Source organism: Anastrepha obliqua, chromosome 1 (assembly GCF_027943255.1).
Source record: "Anastrepha obliqua isolate idAnaObli1 chromosome 1, idAnaObli1_1.0, whole genome shotgun sequence".
NCBI classification, from domain to species: domain Eukaryota; kingdom Metazoa; phylum Arthropoda; class Insecta; order Diptera; family Tephritidae; genus Anastrepha; species Anastrepha obliqua.
The window spans coordinates 124,984,677-125,000,083 of record NC_072892.1 but is presented as its reverse complement, the minus strand read 5'-3'; the positions used below and the strand labels follow the sequence as shown (position 1 = coordinate 125,000,083).

General features: G+C 36.7%; 1 protein-coding gene across 1 annotated transcript in view; it reads right to left on the bottom strand.

Annotated features, from left to right (window-relative positions):
* LOC129236004 (ABC transporter G family member 23) overlaps positions 1 to 6,491 on the bottom strand; it is a 28,714-nt gene extending 22,223 nt beyond the window's left edge. Inside the window, exon 1 of the mRNA XM_054870129.1 lies at positions 6,347 to 6,491. The gene's annotated coding sequence lies outside the window, so the exon portion shown is untranslated. The remainder of the gene's footprint in view (positions 1 to 6,346) is intronic.
* Between the last annotated feature and the right edge of the window lie 8,916 nt (positions 6,492 to 15,407).

The window sequence follows — 15,407 nt, the reverse complement described above, 5'->3', positions numbered from 1 at the left end:
TTTATTTTTAATTTTCATTTTTACATTTATTTCGACCTAAATTAGAAGTAATTTTCAGGAATTCTTGGCTGCGCCTGGTCTTTTTTCTAGTTCTTTTTTATTGTTAAATTTGGGTTCTTTTCAAGAAAACTCTTTTTCAAGAAAGTCCTTGGAAAAAGAATATTTAAAATTTAAAAAAATGTCAGAACCCAAGTTTTCTCCGAGTTTATTTCTTCCATGAAAAGCTGCTTCGTTCTGCTTTTTGCTGTATAATAGTCCCACTCAGTGCTCAGTGCTAACTTAGGTTAGTGTCGTTCGAAACTCTCCCGTAAACGCGACCAAACAAAAATTAATGTACTTCTCGTTACGTTTCGAGGCGGTATTTTTCTGCACGCATTCAAAATGGCCGAAATTATATTACGCCTTCCCAGTCCCCAGATGCCAACCCCATTGTAAATGTGTAGGGAATTATGAAAATGCATCTTGCCGGAAAGCCAGTCTACGATTTAAAGCAACTCGTTTGTAAAGTACCACGAGGTCTTATTTGTCGACGAGCTACGCAGGAAAGCAGGTCCAAAGCATGCCGAGAAGATAGCAGGCTATACTTGACAACGATGGAGACTACACTGCTTATTGAGTAATTGTGACTTGTAGTTTTGTACATACATACTTTAATGTAAAAAAAAATTTAAATATATATTTTTAACACTTCATGAATACTCGCGGTTCCTTGTTTCTGACACATACTGTTTTCTATGCAATTTTAGATAACTGTTCCTACTAAAAAAATTGAACTATGTTATTTGATAAGTTACATTAATCTTTTCTATTGTTTTCTATTGTCTTTTATTTACTTTATCTTATTTAACGTGCAATAATTTAATTTAATTTTATTCTATAATTGAGTTTTTATTACAAATTCCTGCTTTAATTTATGCGTTTACGTTGGATATAAATTAAATTGTTCCAATTAAATTAATTGGATTTAAATTAAATTAAACTTTGTACAGCAACTACGGCCGCCTACCGTCGAAAGTTGGCTATTGCCACGATGCGGCCCTTTGTTCGAATATCCTCTCAACGATCCTAAGACTACCTTAGCTCTATCATTTGCAACCTTTAAAAAATATAAAATATAAAAGCGAACTACTATCGTGCCTCCAAATTTTCTTAGATGTATCGTTTTATGAGATAGCATTTAGTTGGTTGAGTCTTGTTTTCAATTGGTTTGAGAATGATGATGTGTTCAATGCAACATGAAATAATAAGATTTTTTTTATTTAGACGATCGCTACCGAAAACATTTACTGCAAATCCATGGCAAGTGTGAAAAAATAAAAGATAAACGGTTGCAGAACATTTAATGTTTAATACTGAAGATGGTTTTTGCAGCATCTATTTATTTATTACATTTCGCATTGTATCCTCTCCATGGGATTCCGTAGCAATAATTAAGTCAGTCACCTTGAAAACTTCAGTTCCTTCTGCCTTGTGCACATCTTCAGGGAAGCAGAGGTTGCTGAACTATATTGATTACTGAACCGCGAATTAAGATATTTCCCAATTTCACACAATTTTTTATTGTACGAACGAAAGTTGAATATGTATTCGGTTGTAGTGGTCAAAAATATAATATCTACATACATCCCATATACATATCCATTTATTTTCCAAGGTCAGTTTCACAATTGCAATTTGTGCAAATTTGCATCAAATTGCATTGAATGATTGAACGTACGCAAATTAATGACTGTATAGTAAACAAATTGTATTTACTTTGCCTAGGTGGGCCGTAAGTACACACATACATACAAGAACTTGGTCAAAGGAGAATTTAAGTAGCTGTTTGAGTTGAACGTCACAGTCATTATTATTAATAATCTTTTGCGCCTTATGGACACACACAGACATTTCGCATCAACACAGGTTGCTGAATATTGCATGCATGTGTATGTATGTACACATAACATACACACATATATGGATGTATTAATCACATGATTGCTTATAAATGCATATAGCCTCTGGTGACGCTCCAGCATGCTTGTCCAGCAGGCTTATATGTGTGCGTGTCGGGTAACACTCGTACTTGCTTCGTGTCACACATACTTGTTGTCGGCTTTTGCATGATGAAAATCAAAAATTTTAGATATTAGCGTCAAGCACCCGACACGCACACATATAAGCCTGCTGGACAAGCATGCTGGAGCGTCACCAGGGGCTAATACATTCGAATATGGCACGGTAGTCGCCTAGTGTTGTACGCTGTATATTGCCTGTTAGCCATCGCTCCTAGAAAGGCATTACACGGCGTGTTTGTTACGCTCTTATAAAATATGCGTGATACCTGAGAGATTGAGCTCTGCCGCTCAAACAATCCTATCCAGTATCAGCTTAGAAAAGTCACAGCATAGAAAGCCACCCTGTCTGGTATTAAATTGCGAGGAGAGGTTCTTCCCAATTCCCACGGAGCTGCTGGTATTTATTGCTCCACTTCATTTTCACATACTCGTAGGTACTCAAATAATACGAAAAACAAAACACCTTCAAATTTTGTCAGACAACGGAAATCATGGCTTGCCGTGCCATTTGAAATAATAATGAAAAATGCGGCCGTAATAGTTAAGACCAACTAATGCACTCCAGTGTCAAATGGGCACCTTCCTGAGTGAATATTTCGTCCGTGATGTTGGTTTATACATTTATTTAGAACATAAAAACGGCGGAAAAGGTATTTGCCGAGCTGTGTCGTATTCTTTCACGGATTATTTTTATACTTATGTATTACATTATAAAGAAAAGCTTCTCATATCTGTTCCGCCATAAGTGTTACGAATCCGGGTCGTTTCAATAAACTAGAGCCGACTGTTGGGCATCATATGATTTTATTTTCTCCACAATAATTTGTTCCATTTCATCATCGCTGTCAGATGAAGAACATTCCATTAGCGATTGCAATTCCCAAATTTTAATTAATTCGTGCTTATTTTTACTTTGCGATCCACTGTTTTCCTCACTTGCAATTTCTTACAAGTAAAAATTTATCCAGTAAAAACTTGCAACTTTCTCTCGAAATGAAATGTTATTTTGCTCTCTCACTTTCCCCTACTTTGCAAGTTTTTTGAGTACATGAACACCAAAATGTGATAATTTGTAACAATTGTTACAAACTATTTGCTTCATGAATAGAGCTAATATGATCTAGGTGATCTCCCGCCTAAGAGATTGATGACACGCCGCGAGTAAGCGCACACTATTAAAAGATATGCTGTCTACATCTTCAGTTTTGAAACGTATCAACCAATAATGGCTCCGGTAAAAAGATAGTACATCTGCATCTGAACTGTTCTTCTTCCCTATTTCTGCTTCTCCCAAATTTTCTTTTCTGTTTTTGTACTAAACCAAATGTAATGGCTGTTAAATCTATTATTTAATTTTAAGTTTTAATTTTAATTTTAAAATCTAATATACTATTTGGATTTCAATTTAACGCAATTTTTTGTTTAAGTTTAGGTTTAATAATTACATTTTAAATTTTATAATTAAATGCTTGCAGATGTGTAACTCGTATTAAGGGCCGAATCTTACAGATACAAACTAATTTATCCAAACGAAATAAATGAACAATTAAGTCTCGAGATCGTTGTGAGGGTCATTCTGTACGAAAACATTTTGCTTATTCTCAAAGCTACTGAAACCTTATCACCATTTAACGTAATTTGAACATATGAACATTTTTGTATATGTATAATATGTATATCGAACAGAACTCCCAAAAATATTTGAATATGTAATTCCGAAAAGGCCACATGACCGAATATTTAAACTTTTCAGGAAGAAAAAAAACTAATAAAGGATGATCAGATTGTAAGTACTTTTTCCAATAGGATTTTTTTGGCAGATCATGCCTGACTACTGTCAAACAAAATACATAATTTTTTTTAGTATTCATTGATATTTCATCATGGAAAGACTTACGCCTCAACAAAGTTTACAAATCGTACAATTGTATTAAAAAAATCAACGTTCTGTTAAAAGTGTTGAGGCATTGAAAGCCAACATTGCAAGTTATTCATGAGATACCGGTCAAAGTGCTCCAGCGAATCATTAAAAATTGGTGTTCACGGATGGCCGAAATACGGCGCAGTTGCGACCAATATTTATCTTTAAAAAATAAATGTTATGAATGGTTCTTCACAAAAATAATAAAGATTGCCAATTTCGGACTGCGTTTTTATACCGTTAAATTCTTGACTATACTTGTGATTTAGCTTTCATGAATAACGAAAGTGAACGTCAGCTGGCGCACCCGCGGTGGGTGTGATTGCGGCAAGAAATGATGATGTCAAAATGACCCCTACTTTTCCATTTTTTTTTACAAGTTCACCTGTTCAGTTAACGTGTTTTTCCCTCTCTACCGCGCAGCTGACTATTTTTTTTTATTCTACTAAATGTTAACAATACATAAAAAAAATTTCAGCCGGTATAAGCCAGGTGATGGTTGGTTTCGTCATCCATTGGATGGCGTCTGCCTTCAGTATTAAAATCAGTCGGCATGAAATGATGAGGTCAAAATGACCCCTGTCTCCCGGACTATGAAGTTTTCGTTGTTTTATTTCAATATAAAATTCGATACACCTAATTTGATCACCTTTTATTTATTGACATCGGCAGACAATCTTGCCACTTTTCATTAGTTAAGATTAACTTTCTTGGGTAATTTGTGGTATGAAAATGTATTTAAATACATACATACATATGTATCAGTATAGTGTATAAAATCGAAATGAAATAAAAATTATAGAAACCCAAAACAAGAAAACAAAAAAAAAAAAAATGAACGTTATATAAACAAAGTGGACGCCAAGCTAAAATGCTCGCGCTTTGAGGTACGACTAGTGCATGTGGAACTTATAAGTATACTCGTATTGGGTGCATGCTACTAGATGTGGCATGAATACCAACAAAATATGCTGAGCAACCAAGTCGAGTGAGTACTCGTGTACAAATGCCAATATTGTTACGATACAGTATGTGGATTATGTTAGTGGCGCGATGGCGCAACAGTAACGGTGTCCATGGTCTCTCTAGAGTAGTGTGGTGGTTGGTGCTGGTTTCGGAGATACCGACTCTGATGACCGTGGTCGGCGAGCACTTTTCATTATTTGTATTATTTCCGTTGGTGTTTAGCTGTGCCATTTTTTAGTTGTAGTTATGGTTTATTTACATTTGGTGCAGGTTTAGCAGCACTACCTGGCGCACAAGGAAGTCGAACTACATAGATTAATGTGCATTCACTTCTTACTTGCATGCATATATGTATGTATGTATCTTTGAATGTTGAATTTTGGGGATATTTTTTTTTGTTTTAATTTTGGCACTGTTCAGCTTCAATGGCAATGCAATTGTCAAATAATTATTTAATATGTATGTATGTATGCATAGATTTATAAATGCAAGAGATTTATTGAAATTTGAAATAAATAACAGTCGCTCGTTAGAACAGATACATATGCATACGTACATATGTACATACATCTATAATAAATAAACAAAGAAAGATTGTGCATTATTCCTTGTATTATTTCTTGTATCTTTAATTGTATTTTATACAAGTATAAATATATGCATGTACACATATATATCTATTGTTTATAACTTTTTTTACAAATTCACATTTGAATTCACCAATTGCACAATTTTTACACACCAGTTTGTGGAACATGAGGCGGTTTCATACCTGCCATAACATCCATACAAACAAGCATTCATATGTGCTCGCATATATGTATGCATGTATGAATGTGGCATACACTGTAAAAGTAACAAAAGCTTGGTGCAACGCACACTTGAGCATTTTTATGGAAAAAATTAACACATTTTGTAATGTTTGCTATTCCACTTTTTCTACATATGCACGTAATTTTTGGTTAATCAGCAATTCGAAGCACAAGTACCAACAACAACACATAAATGCAAAATCACTGACTTACTTATGCCTTTGTGTATGTATATATGTATATAACTTCTAGTACGCAGACAGTGTTTGTGTCTTGAGTCTTTTGTTTCAACACCGATTTGTCAATGGACAATTATCAACCGATTAAGAAGCCTTAAAACAAAAAACCAAACCCCAAAAGAAGTACACTGCAGTTAGTAAGCCAGTTCGAATACAGCAATGTAGTATATCCAAGCTTTATGTCACTATAATTTCAGTCCATTATATACATATGTGTAAATATAAAATTTTTGTCAACTTGATTTATCATAAAATATTTTTATATTCATTCAACACTCTTTTTTTTCTCTTAGCTCAAGACAAAAAATACTTCTTTCCTCAATTTAATCGAACAATTTTTTTTCATACCATAAAACCAGATGATTTAGTAAATCCTTCACCTCCTGCACACCAACAAAAAACTACAACAGTTGCGATTGCGCACCGTGCCAAACTTCGCGTATCAGAGACAATTCGTTACTGTAACCAGGCAATCGCGCAAACGACTGCCAAACCGTGGCAAAATCTGATGTTAAATCACAATATTGCTTCCACATGCGAAAAAATGTGCTCATACACAAATAAATATAGGTATGTATGTATGTACACGCACATTCATAGATGCCCCAACAACCACATCTTACTCACTCTCAATTACGAATAGAGACTTGCGAGTAAAATTATAGAAATAACAACGAAGGGAACTCAATGCATGAAGCAGAGTCACTATGAGTACGAAATACATTTACTTACAATTGAAAACACAAAACTATTATACTAGAGTGTCAGCAGAAAAATGGATATCAAAAAGAAAAAAAAAAAAGAAAAATACAAAAATTGACGCGCAAATATTGCCGGTTAATTTACATTGTACCTATGTATGTATGTAAACTAAATCTAGATAGGCGCACAAACGTGCCGCCTTGTACATCTATATACGAATTTACATATTAAATAAACATTCTAGGAAATATTTTTTATATGGCGTTAGAAGCATGTGGACTTTTTATGAGGATCATTTCAAATTAATTAGGTCTAGAATGGAAATTTAATGTTTTTGGCAATTTTATGCTATTTCCTAGCACTATTAAACCAGTGCTGCAAAGTCTAAATAGGCACATAATCAAAACATATAAAATATAACTACGAGTATGCATGGGCCAAATTTAAAATTTCGTTAAAATTTATGCACTTGAGTACATAAATTTGTACATATGTATGTACGTGTATTCGCTAAGCTACTGTAGCATAAATATGCGCAAAACCATTAAATATATTTTTAGTAAATATATTGGGGTCAACCAGTCGCTCATTACCAATCTTATGATAATTGCTTGAACAAACATTGATATCTTGGCAAATTCAGTGTCGTTGACACTCACAGGCTCTTAAACGTACGATATTTGCTGCCGCAGAGTATCGATAGCTTCAATATATTTATTAAAGTCGAGAGTGCCGTTTTACTTCTTTTCTTTTGCTTCTATAACCGACTGGGATAGTTTGAGTGTGTTAAGCAAAACATTACAGTTGCTTCTTTTCTCTCTCGTATAGGTGAGCCAGTTGCATTCACCGACAACGAGGCCAAGCTCTTCTCCATTTGGTATTTTCAAACCGCTATGAATATGAGTGACCACCTGATACTGCTCTATTCTGTGCTGCATGAGCAAAAGAACGAAACCGGTAGATTTTAGTTCGCTGTACGAGGTATGGCAATTAAGTTCTAAAATAGTTATATCTCGGGAACTCCCTTCCTTTTAGTTCCAGTTAAAGTTAAAGTTTGAAGTGCTATCGCTATTGTTTGATGTATATTTTAGTGGAGCTATCTTTTTAGCTATCCAAAAAACTAGAACTTTCTAAGAATAATGTAACTCAATATATTAAGCAGGTAATCCAACAAGACGAAACATCTATTCCAAACATTAGAGGTTTAGACTTGGTATAATTTAAACAATCGAAAATGGGCGGATGACAAATTTCGTGCGGTCGGGAAACCCTCTATGCGTTTATGCCACTGTTTTTTAATCCTTCATTTTTTTATTTCGTCTTTGGTTGTTGTGTTACACCGTGCTCTTGGAAAATATGTGCTAAACGTGACTTGATATGGAATTTTGGACTGTTTCTTTTTCCGACTGTGTGACTTGACACGTGAGCTGGATTTTGATCTCGGCATGTCATATAACAAAATTATTCGGAAAAGGCCTAAATAATCATGACCTTGTTTATCTAGGATGACTTTCCTGGTAACCCTGTATTGTTGTTTGAGTCTATATACTTTTTTGCATCAAGTATGTGAGCTATTGGTGCTCTCTTAATTGTTTCAAGCCAGTAATACGAGACCCGAAAAATTAACTTTATATAAATCGGTTTATGCCACAGGCAGGCAGACAGCTAGTAAAAGTGGAAATTATGACAGAGATGCTCCGCCGGACGAAGTCCGTACTCTGGTGCAAGAGGCAGCCCGGAAGAACAAACATTTGGTTGTCTCCTGCGACGCAAATGCTCACAACATCCTGTGGGGGAGCAGCGACACTAACTCTAGAGGTGAGCCACTACTGGATTTTATCTTAGAAAATAAAATTAGTGTTTTGAATTTAGGCTCAGAGCCGACTTTTGTTACTATGAACAGAGAGGAAGTTTTGGACATCACCCTGGCTTCCGACATGTTCTCTAATCACATTAAAAGATGGCGAGTTTCAAACGAAAATTCGTTCTCAGACCATCGGTATATTGAATTCGAAATCGACACTAGGTCTCCCCAAGTTAGTCAGTTCAGGAATATACGGAAAACTGACTGGGGAGTTTACAATAAAAAATTAAGAGCTCTACTGCCAAAGAAAGCCCCCAAAAACCCCACTACTTGTGGGGAGTTGGATAAACTGGTTAATCAGGTAACTAAAGCAATGAATAGCTCGTTAGCAGCCAGCTGTCCGGTTGTCCGACCCAGAGGGAAGTCTAAACCACCTTGGTGGTCCAAGCAGCTAACCTCGCTACGAGATTCCATAGAAAACTATTTAATCTGGTCAAGGCCACGAGAAGGTCAGAGGACTGGCAACCCTATAAGGCTGAATTGAAAAACTACAAAAAAGCAGTTAGAACTGCGCAGCGTGAATCATGGCAAAATTATTGCAAAGAAATTGAAGAGACTTCAGAAGCGGCCAGATTAAGAAAAATTCTCTCAAAGACGCCATGCAACCTAGGCTACCTACAAGGTCAAGGGAATACATGGACTACGTCAAGTGAGGAATCGTTAGGTCTTCTCCTAGACACACACTTTCCAGGAAACAAGCCGGTGGAACAAAATCATTCCGCCAATAATGAAAGGCAATCCGACCTAGGAAATCTCTTAGTTACACACTGAAAAATCGAATGGGCTATTAATACTTTTGGTCCTTATAAATCGCCAGGAATGGGCGGTATCTACCCCGCTGAACTGCAGCAATCACGGGGCATTGTATTACCGTTTATCAAAATTGTCATTAGAAGTTGTCTTAACATGGGCTACATTCCGCTAGGATGGAGGGAGGCAAAAGTCTCCTTCATACCCAAGGCAGGTAGGTCCTCACACACTAACCCTAAAGACTTCAGACCCATTAGTCTAACGTCTTTTCTTTTCAAGATCCTGGAGAGAATAATAGATGAATACATACGGGGTGTCGTGCCTTTAAATAGGCTCTCTTCGGCGCAACATGCCTATACTAAAGGGAAGTCCACAGAAACCGCCTTACACTCACTCATCGGGTTGGTGGAAAAAAGCTTATCAGACAAAGAGTTTGCATTGGTTGCTTTCGTAGACATAGAAGGCGCCTTCAACAATATAAATGCAAACGCTATAGCAGATTCATTAGAAGATTTTGGAGTTGAACCACATGTCGTAGCCCTGATAGAAGATAGGGAGCACGACAGGTCTGGAAGCACGACAGGTCTGCAGAGGCACACCGCAAGGTGGAGTCCTCTCCCCTCTTCTTTGGATTTTGGCAGTAAACTCCCTGTTGCTGACCCTGGAAAGAGGGGGTTGCCACGTCACAGCTTACGCAGATGACGTAGCAATCGCCGTTAAAGGCAAATATCCTAATACCCTTATGGATATTCTGCGCTCTAACATGGCCACGCTTAGAAGCTGGACTGAGAGCAGGGGACTCGATATAAACCCCTCAAAAACTCAAATAATTCTCTTTGCAAAGAAACATAGGCTCCCTATAATCTCCCCGCTAATTTTTAAGGGTGTGGAGATTCCTTTGAAAGAGAATGTCAAGTACCTAGGACTCATATTAGACAGGAAACTCACGTGGAAATTTAATATTGAGGAAAGAGCAAAGAAGGCCAACGTTGCATTATACACTTGCAAAAAAGCGGTCGGTATCAAATGGGGACTAACACCCCGTATTACGCACTGGCTCTATACTTCGGTAGTTAGGCCAATCTTAATGTACGGAATACTTGTATGGTGGCCATCTGCTCAAAAGGCGACTTACGCTAAAATCATGAGTAAGGTCCAAAGAACAGCTTTTTTATGCATCTCTGGCGCTAAGGACTACTCCAAACAAAGCGCTGGAAGTGCTAATCAACTTACCTGCCCTAAATCTGGTAGGAAAACACGTGGTCGCCGCCTCGGCGCTCAGACTAAAAAGTATGGCGTTATGGAAAGACCGGTGCTTTGGCCACGCTTCCATTTTGCACTCTCTGAATAGTCATAAACAAGAAATAGACTACTCTATCCCTAGACTCACCTTTGAAAGGCTCTTCAAGACGAGTATACCATCAAGAAGGGAGTGGCATACAACAAGGCCATGGAGAAGGGGGGAATTAAACTTTTATACAGATGGCTCCAAGCTAGACGATAAGGTTGGCTACGGAGTTTTCTCGAAGGAATTAGGACTGGAACTATCCGTTCGACTACCAGACTACTGCAGCGTCTATCAGGCAGAGGTACTAGCTATAAAAGAAGTGGCTGCATACCTAAATACGCACGCCGTAACAAAAACGATTATAAATATATTCTCGGATAGCCAGGCGGCCATCAAATCAATGAATGCGGCTTTACTAAGATCGAAGGTTGCACAGGAATGCCGGGCAGCTCTAAATGATATTAGTGACGTATTCAAGGTCAGCCTTATTTGGGTTCCGGAACATAGAGATATTGAGGGAAACTGTAAAGCAGATGAGCTAGCCAGAAAGGGTACCGCTCTCCAACTGCTGAGTGATAAAAGTACCATTGGAATACCCATGGCCACGAGTAAACTAATAATAAAAAACCACTTTATCCAAGAGGCCAATAGGTCATGGAGAAATGAAGATACGTGTCTAACAGCTAGGCTACTATGGCCGCAAATAAACAAGAAAAGAACAAAGGAACTGCTTAGTCTCTCAAGAGACAATATCTCGAAGGTCGTGGCTTGTTTAACCGGTCACTGGCTATTTGGCAGGCATTCCTCGCGACTAGGAGTTTTCTCCCATGAATATTGCAGAAGTTGCAGAGATGAGGAAGAGGAAGAAACAGTTGAGCACTTCCTTTGCAATTGTCCAGCCCTAGCTAAAATCAGAGCAGGTTGTCTAGGTAAATACTTTTTTAATTCTCTTACAGAACTGTCTGGCGTAGGGTTGGCATCAATACTATGCTTCATAAGAGCCACGAAATGGTTCCACGAAGGAAGATAAACGAGGTTCCCGTGTAGCACAGTGGTATCACAACGGACCTGTAAGGCCTAAGTGAGTTGGTCGTGCAGACCGACTACCACCATAACCTAACCTAACCTAAAAGTGGAAATTAAAACATTTTATGAGGCTGCCCAATTTCGACGATGATACTGGTAGTACAATAGCCGAAACGCAGAATGGCCAGTCGTAACAAAGTTAGCCCGAAACTACTTTTTTGCGAATAGTATTCAAATTTTCACTGTATGGATTAAGTTTTTCTTCATAATCGTATTAGGTTTTTGTTTTTCGTCAAGAGTGAATTGCGGCAAATATTGATATTCAAGTATGTTTGTTAACTACGATATGCATATGCACTAAAAAAACATACATACATACGTTGATATTGACAAACAAATTTGTGCGCATACAAAGGTGTGTATAAATATGTATATATGTGTGCACATGAATATGAATATATATACATATGCATGTATGGATGAGCTACCTATATTTTCCATTCGTATAAACATTATGCAAATGCATATATTGAATGAGCGTTACTCCCTTTTTCAATTGGTTTCTACTCTTCATTTCAAGGTTAGCTTTCTTCAACATTTTTGTTGGCAATATTACATCACTTTCTGCCGTCGATACGGGTGACCTTGAATTGAAATTCTTTGCATAACCATTTGTACAGTGATGTGGTTTCATGGATTTGCCTTTGTGATTTCCAGTATTCAACGATTTTTAAATAATTGTAAGACCAATGTTTGTTATAGTTATATAAATACGCCACACTAAATATTTAAATGCCTTTTCGCCCGATTTGAAGGCAGAATGTTAACCCCGACATCTAGGGGCCGAGGCATCTAACAGATAGATCAAAATCTAAAATAAATATATACAGTGACAGTGACAGCCTATTTGATGCAGGTAATACTTTTTTAGAAAAAAGAAAATGACTCGATGTTTATTAAATTTAATGAAAAAATCGTATACGACTTGTAATGAGATATGTATGTACGTTTACCACTGCAGAAAGAATAATATCAAAAACAAAGCTTGCTGAAAAAATATAGAAACAAATAGTTTTGGCATTGCAGGAAACGAAATTGTAGATGAGATTGCCAGAAGCGCTGTGTATATACAATTCGAACAAGAAAACGACATACTGAAACCTTTAAATACGGTATACAATGACATCGCTGCGGACATGAAAATACGGATAGACTGGAGGTGGAATAATCTAGCCACTTGCAAAACCGCGAAAATCATGTGTACATAGAATGCAGATAAATACGTCCGATTCGTACTAGCTCTGTCTAGAAAAGAAAGCAGAACTATCGTATGCTGGCAGGCCACAATTTGCGGCGCACGTATAGAAGATAAGAATTACTAACAACGATAGCTGCAGATTTTGCAATGAACTGGAAGAGAGGAAGCGCTAGAACACCTTCTATGTTCTTGCCCTGCGTTAGCCAGAACCAGATTAAAATGCTTAGGAGCTTTACAATATGAGAAGTTATCGCAAAAGACGCAGACATATTACAAGATGTCTACTACAAAGATACGTAAAGGTCTAGCTCCATCTGGTAACACTAAGGATCAATGGGTCTATGTGTGGGCCAGGTCAACCTAACCTAAATAGTTTTCTCATCAATATATGCTCACAGCTTAAATGATGCAGTGTGTTTTATATTTTCCCTGCGAATGCAGTAACGGTGAAATGTATTTTTTTCTGTTTAGACGCTAAAAGTTATTCTCAACAAAAGTTTTGTAAAAAAAAGTCGAAAAAATTAAAATTTTTTAAAATGGGGAAACGGACCTCACTTGAAAAAAGGGAAGACGTTATTCGTCATTATAAAGAGGGCAAAAGCCAATGAAAAAGGCGTCGAAAATTTAACATTTATCGAAGGAAACATGAATAAAGATGTATCTGGATCTTCTTAAAGATAATTTAGTAGAAAGTGCGGATAAATGGGCATTAGGGATTCGTTTAGGTTCTGCCAAGACAACGATCCCTAGTATACTCTACGTCTGGTATTGTAAAAACTTGGCTTATCTGGAACTGCCCACATGTAGTACAGACACCTGTACAGAGTCCAGATCTCAACGTTATTGAGAATTTGTGGTCAGTGCTGGGAAATAAAATAAGAAACCACAATATTTCTAATGCTTCTGATCTGAAACGGGTACTACAGGAAGAATGGGATAAAATGAGATCCGATTATACAGCAAAAATTGTAAAATTGAAATTGAATTCCCGATTAAAAGCTGTTCTGAATCAAAAGGGATACCCCCACTAAGTATTAGTCGAAATATTAATGTGTTTAGGTTTTTGGAATACTTTTATTTTAGTGCAACATTTAAGCGTGGGGCGTGGCACCATCGCTTTTCTCCGAAACCACAAAAACTAAGATAATAAAATTTGTATACAGTTACACAAATTGCCAATAAGACAGGTGTAGTGAAAAGTGGTAGGCATTGGAAAATGGGGCGTGGTACCGCCCATATAAACTAAAGTTTCCAAATCGCTTTTCTCCGGAACCACAAAAGCTAAAATAATGAAATTTGTATACAGTTACACAAATTGCCAATACCTGTCTTGTAGGCTAATATTGGAAACCGCCTCCTTCACAGCGATAACTCGAGAAAACTCAGTTTTTTTACAAATTAGAATATTTAGTAATATTTATACAAGTATGTCCCCCTTTATTGTGTGGCAGTGCTACAGTTGTTGGAGCTGTAGAAAATATTTATTAGTAACGCAGCTTTGATTATTTTTGACCAGTTTTTACTATATCGTCATTTCTTTTCCATGCAATATAATTTCTCTCTAAAATTTCAAGTCTAGTTTTATGAGAAATATGCCACTGTTACACTCACAACACATTGATACGATGTCTTTTATGGAGAAGTGAGTGAGTGAATGAGCTTTACGCTCTGCCTCTGATAGAGTTGACTGGGAAAACGCGGATGGCTATCAAAGCGTGTTGAGCATAATGTTAACCCACTTAAAGAGGTACGAATGCATTTACATTACCAAACATGCTTTGTGAAAAGTCCTAAAGGTACAGCATATTTCAATAACAGAATAGATAGCTAAAGCTTTTTTTTTTTTTAATAAAAAATAAAGTCTAAAGAGCAGGAAACTAAGATAAGGCAAGAAGAAATAGTTAAGGGCTGATAGTAAAATTTATATTTAAATTGAAGTAATTGCAAGTACTATTCGCAAAGATTTGTTTTTTAAATTTTTTTTTCACACTGCGAGGGCCGTTGTTGTTGTAGCAGCATAAACATTCCCCATATATATTTATATATAAGGAATGCTGCAGAATTTACAGTCATTACCCACATTTAATTTTAAAATGCATAAAAGCCCAACACAAGCACGCTGTGAAAGAAGTGATTAAAATGGGTTTGGGTTATGATGTTTGCATGGAATCCGACATGTGTTTTGATGGTCAAGTGTTTAGCGGCTGCAAACCCAAAAGCGAGCTTGGAAACGTTATATAAGGCTCACCAGAGAGTACTTCTTGAACTTCCCACAGAGACGATTTGGTTTAAATTACTCTAAAATAACATGCGTTGGTTGACAGTTCTTATGAAAGTCAAAAAGTCACCTTAGAATAATTTTTATTAAAGTAATGTCAAAGCTTTTTATACCTGGCTCAGGAACCAGTGAGGGCGATATGTTGTTAAAAAAAGGAAAAAAATTACTTATTCCTATTTTAATATTTATAGTTTATCATTATCAAATCTAAATCTGGCTCGTTCCAGTTACGTAGAACCGACT